The sequence below is a fragment of the Taudactylus pleione genome, unplaced genomic scaffold, assembly GCF_031769625.1.
Source record: "Taudactylus pleione unplaced genomic scaffold, aTauple2 ptg000860l, whole genome shotgun sequence".
NCBI lineage: Eukaryota > Metazoa > Chordata > Amphibia > Anura > Myobatrachidae > Taudactylus > Taudactylus pleione.
The window spans coordinates 92,712-109,261 of NW_028285262.1; positions in this window are offsets into that span (position 1 = coordinate 92,712).

The window sequence follows — 16,550 nt, forward strand, 5'->3', positions numbered from 1 at the left end:
ATATACTAGCTGATGTACACAGTTATACATATACTGGCTGATGTACACAGTTATACATATACTGGCTGATGTACACAGTTATACATATACTGGCTGATGTACACAGTTATACATATACTGGCTGATGTACGCAGTTATACATATACTGGCTGATGTACGCAGTTATACATATACTGGCTGATGTACGCAGTTATACATATACTGGCTGATGTACGCAGTTATACATATACTGGCTGATGTACGCAGTTATACATATACTGGCTGATGTACACAGTTATACATATACTGGCTGATGTACGCAGTTATACATATACTGGCTGATGTACACAGTTATACATATACTGGCTGATGTACACAGTTATACATATACTAGCTGATGTGCACAGTTATACATATACTAGCTGATGTACACAGTTATACATATACTAGCTGATGTACACAGTTATACATATACTGGCTGATGTACACAGTTATACATATACTGGCTGATGTACACAGTTATACATATACTAGCTGATGTACACAGTTTTACCCAGGTAGATATTTACTGTTTCCATTTCCATCTCACCACTCCAGTAACACAATAATCCTTCACCTCAATAGCAATGCATCTCCTCCCTCACTGCTTGTCAGGAATACGGCCTGGGATCGGTCACTACTCACCACTGTGCCGGCGTCCTCATGCCATCAGGCATCCAGACGCCAGGCGTGGAGGTGAGTGGTGGGCTGAGTATTCTCCTCAGGGACTGCTAGGGCTTTCATGAATTCTTCCTGGTTCCTGCGGTGGTGGACATGGGCACAGCCATGTTAGTCTGAGTCATCTGACTAGTCTCTCCCAATGGCAGTCCTGCAGTTGGTCAGCTGATCTCATGATCCAATGACCAACTGCCTAGGGGTATTTATGTCTGTCTCCTGCAGCAGGTAGTTGCCTGCACAAAATCATTCTCCAGTGATTACTACTGTGTCAGCTTCCTGGCTTCACCATTGTACACTGCATTTCCCAGGCTGTCTCCAGTTCTCAGTGAGGATCACCTGTGAGCCCTTATTGGACTTCCAGAGCAGTACACACCATTGTACCCAATATTCCCTTGGCTGTCTCCAGTCCTCAGTGTGGTTTATTCCTTTACTCTTCAGCCTTCAGTTGTTTATAGTGAGCTATTCAGTTTCCTGATTTTTTCCCTGTGTTGCTGTGGTGTCAGCTTTCATGCTAATTACTAATTAACTCTCAGCTGGACCTCTAGCATTCCTAGTACATTTCTGCATCCACAGCTCTCTGCTTCTCTATACAAATGAGAGCATCTTACTCAGTATCCTACTGTGTTTAGCTCCACGGCAGATACAGTACCAATGCTCCGGACAATTATCTCCATAAGCATCTAGTCACTCATATTATTCTTTCCGTATATGATTGGTCCTTAGTATTTATTACCATCTCCTATGTTTGCATACTAGCACCAGTGAAATCCTATCATCATCTCATTCATCTGGATACCAGCTTTTATTAGCATTCCATGTTATCAGGATTTCAGTATTTATTTCTGTCTGCTGCATCTGATACCAGTACAAATGTATTATCTCATTAATTCCCATAGTGTTCTCAGCTCTTTTCACGGATCACATTACAATTACCAGCACGTCCACTTGTGTCCTCTAGCTTTTATATACGTTCTTCCATTTGTCCCCATTTGCATCAGACACCTGATCAAAGGGCTGCAACCTGCCTATCGGGTGCAGCTAAAACACATATCCTGATTGGAGGGGTCACTGGGAAACACCTCCCGTAAGGTTAGACTCCGCGCCTTTGACCAGGTCTTGTCAACGTCTGGTGCTAGTGGATGAAGAAGACATATATACAGGTTCTTCACCTCCAGTACCTTCCTCATCCTAAACCCTTACCTTCTAACTCTACGGCTACGATTATCACTCCTAGTTTTGTGACACTGCTATAGTAAGACATTACCCTCCCTCACCAGTTTACTAACACATTCCACTCCCTCACCTCTGTAGTAAAACATTACCCCACTCACCTTACTTGTGTATAAACAAAATCCCTCCCTCACACCTGTAGTAACACACTACCCTCACATCTGTGGTAATGTATTCCCCTACCCCACCTCTGGAGTAACACATTCCTCTCTTTCACCTCTGTAGTAACACATTACCCTCACTCACATCTCTAGTAACATATCCCCCTCCCTCATCTCTGTAGTAACACATTACCCCTGCTCACTCCTGTAGTAACACATTCACCTCCGGAGTAACACATTCCCCTCCCTTGGCCTCTCCTGGTGTAACCCAGGCACATATACTACTGCTCTCTCCTGGTGTAACCCAAGCACATACACTACTGTTCTCTCCTGGTGTAACCCAGGTGCATATACTACTGTTCTCTCCTGGTGTAACCCAGGCGTATATACTACTGTTCTCTCCTGGTGTAACCCAGGCGCATACACTACTGTTCTCTCCTGGTGTAACCCAGGCACATATACTACTGTTCTCTCCTGGTGTAACACAGGCACATATACTACTGTTCTCTCCTGGTGTAACCCAGGCACATATACTACTGTTCTCTCCTGGTGTAACCCAGGCACATATACTACTGTTCTCTCCTGGTGTGACCCAGGCACATACACTACTGTTCTCTCCTGGTGTAACCCAGGCACATATACTACTGTTCTCTCCTGGTGTAACCCAGGCACATATACTACTGTTCTTTCCCGGTTTAACCCAGGCACATACACTACTGTTCTCTCCTGGTGTAACACAGTCACATATACTACTGTTCTCTCCTGGTGTAACCCAGGCACATATACTACTGTTCTCTCCTGGTGTAACCCAGGCACATATACTACTGTTCTCTCCTGGTGTAACCCAGGCACATATACTACTGTTCTCTCCTGGTGTAACCCAGGCACATATACTACTGTTCTCCTGGTGTAACCCAGGCACATATACTACTGTTCTCTCCTGTGGTGTAACCGAGGCACATATGGGGGCAGCAATTGAAGTAAAAAATGGAGGGACTGCGGCATATATCAGCTACATCTGCGGTGGTCCCTCCATGGTACAACTGGGGGATACGTAATATTTGTTGGTTTCTCCAGAAAACTCCCACTAATATTAATTGGTAAATAAACTCTCTGGAGAAAGGCAGGTGCATTGATACCCTTGCCAAGCTGATGCATTTTGGCACATTTTATAATTGTGAATCAGAAGTCAGTGTGCATGTTGTAGAAAAATTAGATTGTAAGTTCCTGTGGGGCAGGAACTGATGCACAGTTCTATGGAGGTACGGCACTAAAAAATACGTTGTTGCTTTGAAAATAATGGATGGCAATAACCATAACACGCTTCTGCTGTACTTCCGTAAGTATCCTAACTATGAACCCCACGGACAATAATGTTATGCACATCTTTGCTAAGATTTGCTGGGCCTGCAAGGTCCCCAAATTCAGTGTTCAACACCCAGCACTCTCCTGCAAGGTCCACGGGCGAACTCTGCATTTTCTATGGAAATTAAGAGGTCAGACTGTGACATGACAGACACTTATTAGCTCTCTACTTTTAAAATGTAAATTGAGATACAGTACAAATCCTTGCATCGCTTTTATTATTAAAAATCAATTTTTGCAAAGTCTCTTCTTGACAAGGACAAAGGATATGGACTGATGTACCCTAAATGTTGCTGGAGATGGAGCATTCAGTAAATGCAGTAAGACAATGCAGAGCTACAGTGTTACCGGCAACAATATAAGATGCTGAACTGTAAGCACATTTAGAAAGAAAGGAAGCGCCCAGTCATTTAGAATGCAGATCTCCTTTGTATAAAGCAATCATTCATACTCTGTCCATTAAGCAGAAGACGCTTTGTCAAATTCCTCCCCAGGCAGCAACGTCTCCATTGCACAGAACAAAGCTAACCCATTACTGGTACAAACCACTCAGTACACGCACCAACAATAAAGTCCTGCGCGGGGAAGGATGGCGGGCCAATTAGATCAGCCATCGTTCCGAGTACAGTGTGTAGGGTGGTTTATTCAGATAAAGAGCACTTCTCTAGGGCCTATAGACTCCACAGCGAATATGTCAAAGTAGAATGAGCACCTAATAAACTACGGAGAGGCTTGACTGCTTTTTTTTTATTTAAAGTCGTACTTCTAACCGCATTACTCCCTACAGTAATGCTGACCTGGTCCGAGCCGTGCCCTGTACAGTTATTCCTCCCGCGGCCCAATGGTTCATATCACAACCAAGGATGGGCGGGTGTGGTAGGAAATTCAGAAAGAAGACACCAGAATGTCAACAGGATCTGGATGTCGACAGTCAGAATGTCAACATGGACTTTAGGTCGACAAACAATAGGTTGACATTCAGAAATGTTAAAATGTTGTCATGTCTATAATGTCAACGTTTAGTATGTCGACACCAGAATGTTGACATACAGTTTTTTGCTTATTTTAGCTTAGCCCTAAATATAACCTAACCTTAAGCCTCAGCCTACCCGTAAACCTCAACTTAATCCTATCCCTAAACCTAACTCTTAACCTAAATCTAACTCTAAACCTAACCCTAAACCTATTGTAACCCTAACTCTAAACCTAACCCTAAACCTACTGTAACCCTAACTCTAAACCTACTGTAACCCTAAGGCAGGGTACACACTAAAGATTTTCTGTCCAACCATCCAACTAGTTGATTGGTTGGAATGAAAATTTGGTAACGTATGGGAGTAACTGATGATCAGCAATTTGCTCCTAAATGCCAGAAAACAGATGAAAATGGTCGTTCAGACAAGTTTGTTAAATGTTTGATCTAAACAATTTGTTTTTTTTTCCATTTTTCGGCGTTTGGGAGCAAATTGCTGATTGTCATTTGCTTTTGTACCTTACCGGATTTTCACTCCAACCAATCAACTAGTTGGATGGTTGGACAGAAAATCTTTAGGTGTGCACCCAGCCTAACTCTAAACCTAACCCTACAATAACTCTAAACCTAACCCTAACCTACTGTAACCCTAACTCTAAACCTAACCCTAAACCTATTGTAACCCTAACTCTAAACCTAACCCTAAACCTACTGTAACCCTAACTCTAAACCTAACCTTAAACCTACTGTAACCCTAACTCTAAAGCTAACCCTAAACCTACTATAACTCTAACTTTAAACCTAACCCTAAACCTACTGTAACCCTAACTGTAATCCTAACCCTAAACCTACTATAACCCTAACTCTAATCCTAACCCTAAACCTACTATAACCCTAACTCTAAACCTACTGTAACCCTAACTCTAAACCTAACCCTACGGTAACTCTAAACCTAACCCTAAGCCTACTGTAACCCTAACTCTAAACCTAACCCTACAGTAATTCTAAACCTAACCCTAAACCTACAGTAACCCTAACTCTAAACCTAACCCTACAGTAACTCTAAACCTAACTCTAAACCTACTGTAACCCTAATTCTAAACCTAACCCTACAATAACTCTAAACCTAACCCTACAATACCTCTAAACCTAACCCTACAATAACTCTAAACCTAACCCTAAACCTACTGTAACCCTAACTCTACACCTACTGTAACCCTAATTCTAACCTAACCCTACAGTAACTCTAAGTCTACTGTAACCCTAACTCTAAAACTACTGTAATCCTAACTCTAAACCTAATCCTACAGTAGCCCTAAACCTACTGTAACCCTAACTCTAAACCTAACCCTACAGTAGCCCTAAACCAACTGTACCCCTAACTCTAAACCTAACCCTAAACCTACAGCAGGCCTTACTCTAAACCTAAACCTACTGTAACCCGAACTCTAAACATACTGTAACCCTAACTCTAAACCTACTGTAACCCTAACTCTAACCTAACCATACAGTAACCATAAACCTACTGTAACCTTAACTCTAAACCTAACCCTACAGTAGCCCTAAACCTACTGTACCCCTAACTCTAATCCTAACCCCAAACCTACAGTAACCCTAACTCTAAACCTAACCCTACAGTAGCCTTAAACCTACTGTACCCCTAACCCTAAACCTACAGTAACCCTAACTCTAAACCTACTGTAACCCTAACTCTAAACCAAACCCTACAGTAACTCTAAACCTAACCCTAAACCTACTGTAACCCTAATTCTAAACCTAACCCTACAATAACTCTAAACCTAACCCTACAATAACTCTAAACCTAACCCTAAATCTACTGTAACCCTAACTCTAAACCTACTATAACCCTTACTCTAAACCTAACCCTACAGTAGCCCTAAACCTACTGTAACCCTAACTCTAAACCTAACCCTACAGTAGCCCTAAACCTACTGTAACCCTAACTCTAAACCTAACCCTACAGTAGCCCTAAACCTTCTGTAACCCTAACCTTAAACCTAAACCTACAGTAGCCCTAACCCTATTGTACCCCTAACTCTAAACCTAACCCTAAACCTACAGTAACCCTAACTCTAAACCTACTGTAACCAGAACTCTAAACCTACTGTAACCCTAACTCTAACCTAACCCTACAGTAACTCTAAACCTACTGTAACCCTAACTCTAAACCTACTGTAACCCTAACTCTAAACCTAACCCTAAAGTAGCCCTAAATCTACTGTAACCCTAACTCTAAACCTAACCCTACAGTAGCCCTAAACCTACTGTACCCCTAACTCTAATCCTAACCCCAAACCTACAGTAACCCTAACTCTAAACCTAACCCTACAGTAGCCCTAAACCTACTGTACCCCTAACTCTAAACCTAACCCTAAACCTACAGTAACCCTAACTCTAAACCTACTGTAACCCTAACTCTAAACCTAACCCTACAGTAACTCTAAACCTAACCCTAAACCTACTGTAACCCTAATTCTAAACCTAACCCTACAATAACTCTAAACCTAACCCTACAATAACTCTAAACCTAACCCTAAATCTACTGTAACCCTAACTCTAAACCTAACCCTACAGTAGCCCTAAACCTACTGTAACCCTAACTCTAATCCTAACCCCAAACCTACAGTAACCCTAACTCTAAACCTAACCCTACAGTAGCCCTAAACCTACTTTACTCCTAACTCTAAACCTAACCCTAAACCTACAGTAACCCTAACTCTAAACCTAACCCTACAGTAGCCCTAAACCTACTGTACCCCTAACTCTAAACCTAACCCTAAACCTACAGTAACCCTAACTCTAAACCTACTGTAACCCTAACTCTAACCCTACAATAACTCTAAACCTAACCCTACAATAACTCTAAACCTATCCCTAAATCTACTGTAACCCTAACTCTAAACCTACTATAACTCTAACTCTAAACCTAATCCTACAGTAGCCCTAAACCTACTGTAACCCTAACTCTAAACCTAACCCTACAGTAGCCCTAAACCTACTGTAACCCTAACTCTAAACCTAACCCTACAGTAGCAATAAACCTACTGTAACCCTAACCTTAAACCTAAACCTACAGTAGCCCTAAACCTATTGTACCCCTAACTCTAAACCTAACCCTAAACCTACAGTAACCCTAACTCTAATCCTTAACCTACTGTAACCCGAACTCTAAACCTACTGTAACCCTAACTCTAACCTAACCCTACAGTAACTCTAAACCTACTGTAACCCTAACTCTAAACCTAACCCTACAGTAGCCCTAAACCTACTGTAATCCTAACTCTAAACCTAACCCTACAGTAGCCCTAAACCTACTGTACCCCTAACTCTAATCCTAACCCCAAATCTACAGTAACCCTAACTCTAAACCTAACCCTACAGTAGCCCTAAACCTACTGTACCCCTAACTCTAAACCTAACCCTAAACCTACAGTAACCCTAACTCTAAACCTACTGTAACCCTAACTCTAAACCTAACCCTACAGTAACTCTAAACCTAAACCTAAACCTACTGTAACCCTAATTCTAAACCTAACCCTACAATAACTCTAAACCTAACCCTACAATAACTCTAAACCTAACCCTAAATCTACTGTAACCCAAACTCTAAACCTACTATAACCCTTACTCTAAACCTAACCCTACAGTAGCCCTAAACCTACTGTAACCCTAACTCTAAACCTAACCCTACAGTAGCCCTAAACCTACTGTAACCCTAACTCTAAACCTAACCCTACAGTAGCCCTAAACCTACTGTAACCCTAACCTTAAACCAAAACCTACAGTAGCCCTAACCCTATTGTACCCCTAACTCTAAACCTAACTCTAAACCTACAGTAACCCTAACTCTAAACCTACTGTAACCAGAACTCTAAACCTACTGTAACCAGAACTCTAAACCTACAGTAACCCTAACTCTAAACCTAACCCTACAGTAGCCCTAAACCTACTGTACCCCTAACTCTAAACCTAACCCTAAACCTACAGTAACCCTAACTCTAAACCTAACCCTACATTAGCCCTAAACCTACTGTACCCCTAACTCTAAACCTACTGTAACCCTAACTCTAAACTTACTGTAACCCTAACTCTAAACCTAAACCTACAGTAACCCTAACTCTAAACCTAAACCTAAACCTACTGTACCCCTAACTCTAAACCTAACCCTAAACCTACAGTAACCCTAACTCTAAACCTAACCCTACATTAGCCCTAAACCTACTGTACCCCTAACTCTAAACCTACTGTAACCCTAACTCTAAACCTAAACCTACAGTAACCCTAATTCTAAACCTAACCCTACAATAACTCTAAACCTAACCCTACAGTAACTCTAAACCTACAGTAACCCTAACTCTAAACCTAACCCTACAGTAGCCCTAAACCTACTGTACCCCTAACTCTAAACCTAACCCTAAACCTACAGTAACCCTAACTCTAAACCTACTGTAACCCTAACTCTAAACCTACTGTAACCCTAACTCTAAACCTAAACCTACAGTAACCCTAACTCTAAACCTAAACCTACTGTAACCCTAACACTAAAGTGCGCATGTGCAAAGCTGTGACTGCTTCTGAGCATGTGCAAAGTATAACCATCGTGATGTTTATACCATAGGATGGTGTTGGAAGCCCAGGAACCATTCAGTTCCGGGCTTCCGATGTCCAATACCTAGGACGCAGGATCCCTAGGATGCTCCTGCTCCCTGGCTGCTCTGTGCTATAACATTTGTAACCCTCTGGCTGCTAGCCTGAAAAGATCTAGCTGAGCAGTAGTGGCTAACAGGAAATGGCTGCCCGCATAGCAGACTACAAAAAGATGGACACCATTGCCAATGGGCAGCTAGGTTTCCTTTCCCAGGAACCCAAGGGCTGAAGAGTGGGACAATGGTGTGGGGCTTATTGGGGGAGTCTGCCAGCTTTCTGCTGCCCATGCCTTCCTCACACTGACTGATGCAGCTGCTGCCCAATGGATGTAAATGGAGACGGAGGTTTCATCCTGCTGGGCCCACTCTCAGCAGCTGGTGCACACAGTGGACGTTGGACACGGCTACCAGTAGTATCTGCAGCCACCAGCTCTGAGCAGCCCATGAGGAGTAAAGAGGCACACTGGTAGCAGGTAAGATTCAGCACTGGGCACACCACAGTATTGTGCAGCACTGAGCACACTATAATACTGGGCACACCATAGTCACAGTTGGCGACTTTCTGGCTGCTCCTTCCGGGAGGGTGCAGCCAGATCGGCAGGGCAGGGAGGGCGTGACCAGCAAAAGAGGGCATGGAACATACTGGGCGCGGGGGAGGGTGATACAGGGGGGTGGGGGGGAATGGCTGACGGGCACTGGGCTGTGTGTCTGGAACCCTGGACGGCAAAATGGGGGTAACCCCCATTCGCCGGGTAGTTGTGGGAGGGAGCTCAGAGCCCCCAGTGAAAGAAGAACCTCCCCAGCAGTGGTTGTACTAAAAAAGTGGGGAGGGATCCCTGGAGCTGGGCAGGAGTGGGGAGGCCTGCGTAGGGGTGGTGCCCCCACTGCTCCTGAAGAAGCGGGGGGGGACAGCAGGCCTGCAATGTCCATTGTCCTTATGCGGGAGGAACCTAAGATGGCCGCTGCGACCCTGTGGGCGGGGCCAACCGCCGATGCAGGGCTTGGGCTGGCCTGGTGAGCGGAGGCAGAGGATGGGTGGCCAGGTGGTGCTGGAGGCCAGGGACGCGAGCGCGCCGAGAGCACAGCCGCGCGCGGGAAGCTGACAGCAGGTGCGACATTGCGGTCTGCTGCAGACTGCGAGCCGTGCCTGGAGGGAATGAATGACACTGGGTGGGGGGCCTGGCTTACTGCATGAAGCAGCTGGAGGGGGGTGGGGGGACATGCCTAATGTGGGTTAGGGCCTGGGGCAGTAAGAAAGAAGAGGGGGGGCGGGGGAATGCTGGTAATGCGAAAAATGGGGGGGGGGAGTAAAAAACGTGTGACAGGAGAGAGAGATGAGGCAAAGGAATACTCCGAACAAAGAAAAGGTGATATAAAGAAGGGGCTAAGGTGGCGTATGAAAGTCAGTGTGATGAAAGGAAGGAGCGACATATAACAGCAGATAGAGGAATAAAGTAAGCTCTGTGTGACACTTAGCCAGCCCGGTTGAATAAACTGGAAAGAGGAAAATGTCTCCCCTCACCAGGCTATTTATATGGGGCCTCTAAGCCCTCCCCTAAATCCTACAATAGGCTTATACTCCTCAAGTGACCAATAACTAACCACACCCCCCTCCAGCTTTTAACCCTTAACTTACCTTACAAAATGACATCTCAAACAGGGTGCTTCTCTATCCTCAAACTTATTCAAGTATTCGGATGTATTTATGTCGTGTTACTACTTAATTGGTATCCGGTTATATAAGTGTAATGATTGTCTCATACTATCCTATTTGTCTTTTGTAACCGGTAGGTGTCTGTAAAACGAGAACATATAGTGAATGTTAAGATTATAGAATTAACTACATCCTATATTATAAGGGTCTAATATTATTGTCACTGCTAACAGGATTCCAAAATCTAATAGCCCTATTTATTGGGGCCCACAGTCTTGGGGCTTAAATTACCCACAGTCAACACTATACAGTATATACCTCAATATCCCAAGTTAAAACTTGGCATAGATAATACTTGGGAAATTACATCAAATCTCATACACATGTGTCAAGATCACTTAGGGATTACAAAAAAATCCCATATAGTAACCAATTATCAAACTCTTACTTATAGGTCATGATATCAATTAATTTTGTCAGGAAAATGTATCCCATGTGTACAGTATTATCCCAATAACTCAGCTATTAAATCGGGTTTATTTTATCACCCCGTAGGAATCACTGCACATGCCATATATAGTGTGTTGGGTGAGAACACCTGGTTTAGTCTGAGGGATTACACGGATTGGTGTCTCGCATGTATCTAGTATTCAATCGGGTTCATTACATCACCTCTTTGGGAATCGCTGCAAATCCCCTATGTGGTATATTGGATGAAACCTAAATAATACTGGGGTATCCAACTGGCTTTAATTCTTCCCAAATTATTCACTGTAATTGTACAGTATGCTTGTTATTATCACAGCGGTTGCTTATATAGTCATTAGAATACTGAGTATGGTTACCAAGCAGTTATTGAAAGACAAAGGGTATAGTATAATTCAGGTATTAAGTGACCCATTGTTGATATTAATATTTTAAACGGTTGAAAAGCTAGTTAATTTGGAGTCCTTAATCAATTTTATTGGAGCAATTCTATGATAATTTAGTAATCATCATATTTATTCCTAACTTACAGAATCAGTCTCCTCTCTAAACAATGTGCAGATCATTAAGTATAACTTCTAACAGTATGTATGTAACCTGAATGTGCTTTTGTCATAATGCTAATATAACTCCTGCACATTGGAATGGAGCAGTGATCCTATCCCTCGATTTTCTTAGCAGGCACGGTTTGTGAATCAGTATGATTGTTACTATGTTGCTAGATAATTCGACACATAATTGCCATGTATATCAACAATCTACATTCAGTTCATAGGAACATAAGCGCCTGTTCATATTGTTCAAACGTCTAACAGACGCCTTTCATAATTATAAAACCATTAGTGTAGTGAACACATAAATTGTTAGAGCACACACCACCCAGCTCGCACCGCGTGTCTCCTGACGCGCGTTTCGCTAGTGTGCTTAGTCATAGGAGCAAGTGTGCTCTAACAATTTATGTGTTCACTACACTAATGATTTTATGATTATGAAAGGTGTCTGTTAGACGTTTGAACAATTTGAACAGGCGCTTATGTTCCTATGAACTGAATGTAGATTGTTGATATACAGGGCAATTATGTGTTGAATTATCTATATGGGATTTATTGTAATCCTTAAGTGATCTTGACACATGTGTATGGGATTTGTTGTAAGTATTATCTATGCCAAGTTTTAACTTGGGATATTGAGGTATATACTGTATAGTGTTGACTGTGGGTAATTTAAGCCCCAAGACTGTGGGCCCCAATAAATAGGGCTATTAGATTTTGGAATCCTGTTAGCAGTGACAATAATATTAGACCCTTATAATATAGGATTATAATATAGGATGTATTTAATTTTATAATCTTAACATCCACTATATGTTCTCGTTTTACAGACACCTACCGGTTACGAAAGACAAATAGGATAGAATGAGACAATCATTATACTTATATAACCAGATACCAGTTAAGTAGTAACACAATATAATTGTTTTAGGTTTTTATTTCACAATTTTATGATAAATAAACAATTAAATAAATATACAAAAAAAAATTTTCCTGATCCATTTTAAGGAGACATTAAAAGTTATGTTTTATACTGATTGTTAACTATGGGACACTATTAATATTCTAATTATGATATTTAGTGAGATGTTATCTTGAGCCCGTGAGTGCCCCGACACAGGAATACTTTTCTCTTTTTCCTTTGCATGTCAATTATATTCCTGGATGTTATTGAAGTTATATTTCTTATCAAATGTAATAGGGGTATGGACGATATATAATTATTATTGATCTGTGTGGATTGGTTCTTCTCTACTACATTACTGCTTTCTAAAACATAGTAGACAACTCTTAAGCCGGGTACACACTAGAGCAGTGTGTACCCGCTGAAGATGCGTGCTCCCACACGTCGTCAATGACATCACCCATCAATGCAGGTCTGATGGGCAATATAGTCAATGGGGACCATGCTGCTGAATGCAGCATGGCCCCCGCTGTCATTCCATCGCTGTCAGCATCGGCAAGTGTGTATGCAATTAGCTGTGAGGTGAACATTTGTGGGGCTGGGGGAGGTGCTGTGAAAAGGACATTGAAGGGGCTGAGTGAGGTGCTGTGAGGTGAACATTGGAGGGGCTGCGTGAGGTGTTGTGAAGTGAACATTGGAGGGACTGGGGGATGTACTGTGAGGTGGACCTTGGAGGGGCTGGGGGAGGTGCTGTGAGGTAGACATTGGTGGGGCTGGGGAGGTGCTGTGAGGTAGACATTGGAGGGGCTGGGGAGGTGCTGTGAGGTGGACATTGGAGGGGTTGGGGGAGGTGCTGTGAGGTGGACATTGGAGGAGCTGAGAGAGGTGCTGTGAGATAGACATTGGAGGGGCTGGGGGAGGTGCTGAGGTAGACATTGGAGGGGCAGGGGAAGGTGCTGTGAGGTGGACATTGGAGAGGCTGAGGGAGGTGCTGTGAGGTGGAAATTGAAGGGGCTGGGGAGGTGCTGTGAAGTGGACTTTGGAGGGGCCAGGGAAGGTGCTGTGAGGTGGACATTGTAGGGACTGACAGAGGTGCTGTGAGCTGGAAATTGGAGGGACTTGGGGAGGTGCGTTGAGGTGGATATTGATGGGGCTGGGTGAGGTGCTGTGAAAAGAACATTGGAGGGGCTGTGGAGGTGCTGTGAGGTGGACATTTGTGGGGCTGGGGGAGGTGCTGTGAAAAGGACATTGAAGGGGCTGAGGGAGGTGCTGTGAGGTGGACAATGATGAGGCTGGGGGAGGTGCTTTGAGGTGAACATTGGAGGGGCAGGGGAAGTGCTGTGTGGTGGACCTTGGAGGGGCTGGGGAGGTGCTGTGAGGTAGACATTTGTGGGTGAAAAGGACATTGGAGGGGCTGGGAGAGGTGCTGTAAGGTGGACATTGGTGGGGCTGGGGGAGGTGCTGTGAAAAGGACATTGAAGGGCTGGGGAGGTGCTGTGAGGTGGACAGTGATGGCGCTGGGGGAGGTGCTTTGAGGTGAACATTGGAGGGGCCAGGGGAGGTGTTGTGAGGTGGACCTTGAAGGGGTTGGGGGAGGTGCTGTGAGGTAGATATTGGAGGGGCTGGGGGAGGTACTGTTAGGTAGGCATTGGAGGCACTGGGGGAGGTGCTGTGAGGTAGAAATTGGAGGGGCTGGGGGAGGTACTGTGAGGTAGACATTGGAGGCACTGGGGGAGGTGCTGTGAGGTAGACATTGGAGGGGCTGGGGGAGGTGCTGTGAGGTAGACATTGGAGGGGGAAGTGCTGTTAGGTGGACATTGCAGAGGCTGAGGAAGGTGCTGTGACGTGGACATTGGAGGGACTGGAGGAGGTGCTGTGAGGTGGACATTGTAGGAGCTGGGGGGAGGTGATGTGAGGAAGACATTTAAGTGGCTGGTGGATCTGCTGTGAGGAGAACATTGTAGGGGTGGTGAGGTGGAAACTGAAGGGTCTGGAGGAGGTGCCTTGAGGTGGACCTTGGAGGGGCTGGGGGAGGTGCTGTGACGTGGACATTGAAGGGGCCGGGGGAGGTGCTGTGAGGTGGACATTGTAGGAGCTGACAGAGGTTCTGTTAGGTGGATATTGGAGGCCCTGGGGGAGGTGCTTTGAGGTGGACATGAAGGGGCTGGAGGGAGGTGATGTGAGGAAGACATTTAAGTGGCTGGTGGAGGCGCTGTGAGGTGAACATTGGAGGGGTGGTGAGGTGGAAACTGAAGGGTCTGGAGGAGGTGCTGTGAGGTGGACATTTGTGGGGCTGGGGGAGGTGCTGTGAAAAGGACATTGAAGGGGCTGAGGGAGGTGCTGTGAGGTGGCTGGGGGAGGTGCTGTGAGGTGGACATTGGTGAGGTGGTGAGGTGGAAACTGAAGGGTCTGGAGGAGGTGCTGTGAGGTGGACCTTGGAGGTGCTAGGGGAGGTGCTGTGATATGGACATTGAAAGGGCGGGGGGAGGTGCTGTGAGGTGGACATTGTAGGAGCTGACAGAGGTGCTTTGAGGTGGACATGAAGGGGTTGGGGGGAGGTGATGTGAGGAAGACATTTAAGTGGCTGGTGGAGGTACTGTGAGGTGAACATTGGAGGGGTGGTGAGGTGGAAACTGAAGGTTGTGGAGGAGGTGCTGTGAGGTGGACATTGGAGGGACTTGGGGTGTGATGTGAGGAGAACATTTAAGGGGCTGGTGGAAGTGTTGTGACGTGAACATTGGAGGGGCGGTGAGGTGGAAACTGAAGAGGCTGAGGGAGGTGCGGTGAGGTGGTTATTGTATACTGCTTCCTATATTTTATATCAGTCACTAGAATAGTCTCTATCAGACAAGGTATATGATGTATTTAATTATAGTTCTTAGCCGCATTGAATTTTTATATACTTCGTTACACATTTAAACTTTGTCCCCGTTAGATAAACCATGCCATTGCCGTGTGCTGGTAGAGAAGCCGGGCCACTTGATGGCATATGCCCCCAGGTAAAAAGTAGCCAGCCAGCCCCTGACTTGGGCCCAGGTGCTCTTTAGCCACCCCCCTTGTAGCTCCTGAATACAGTCAGGGAACATATTGGTGTACACAGGAGATGGACTAATAAAATTAAGTAACGACCAGACAAGAGATAGAGAGTTTTGCAGTGATATGCGGGCAGGTGAGGCAGTTGCTGTGAGGTGAGGCAGTTGCAGTGAGGTGAGGCAGTTGCAGTGATGTGAGGAGAGACAGTTGCAGTGAAGTGAGGCAGTTGCAGTGATGTGAGGTGAGGCAGTTGCAGTGAGGTGAGGCAGTTGCAGTGATGTGCGGACAGGTGAGGTAGTTGAAGTAATGTGAGGTGAGGCAGTTGCAGTGAGGTGAGGCAGTTGCAGTGATGTGAGGTGAGGCAGTTGCAGTGATGTGAGGCGAGACAGTTGCAGTGAGGTGAGGCAGTTGCAGTGATGTGAGGTGAGGCAGTTGCAGTGATGTGAAGCAGTTGCAGTGATGTGCAGTGAGGTGGTTCAAAGTGTATGGTGAGTGAGGCACTGCCTCCCCCGTCACTGTCTCCCCCTGTCACTACCTCCCCCTGTCACTGCCTCCCCTATCACTGCCTCCCCTGTCCCTGCCTCCCCCTGTCACTGCCTCCCCTATCACTGCCTCTCCTGTCACTGCCTCCCCTATCACTGCCTCCCCTATCACTGCCTCCCCTGTCACTGCCTCCCCTATCACTGCCTCCCCTATCACTGCCTCCCCTATCACTGCCTCTCCCTGTCATTGCCTCTCCCTGTCACTGCCTCCCCCTATCACTGCCTCCCCTGTCACTGCCTCCCCTGTCACTGCCTCCCCCTATCACTGCCTCCCCTGTCACTGCCTCCCCTTTCACTGCCTCTCCCTGTCACTGCCTCTCCCTGTCACTGCCTCCCCTGTCTGCTTTT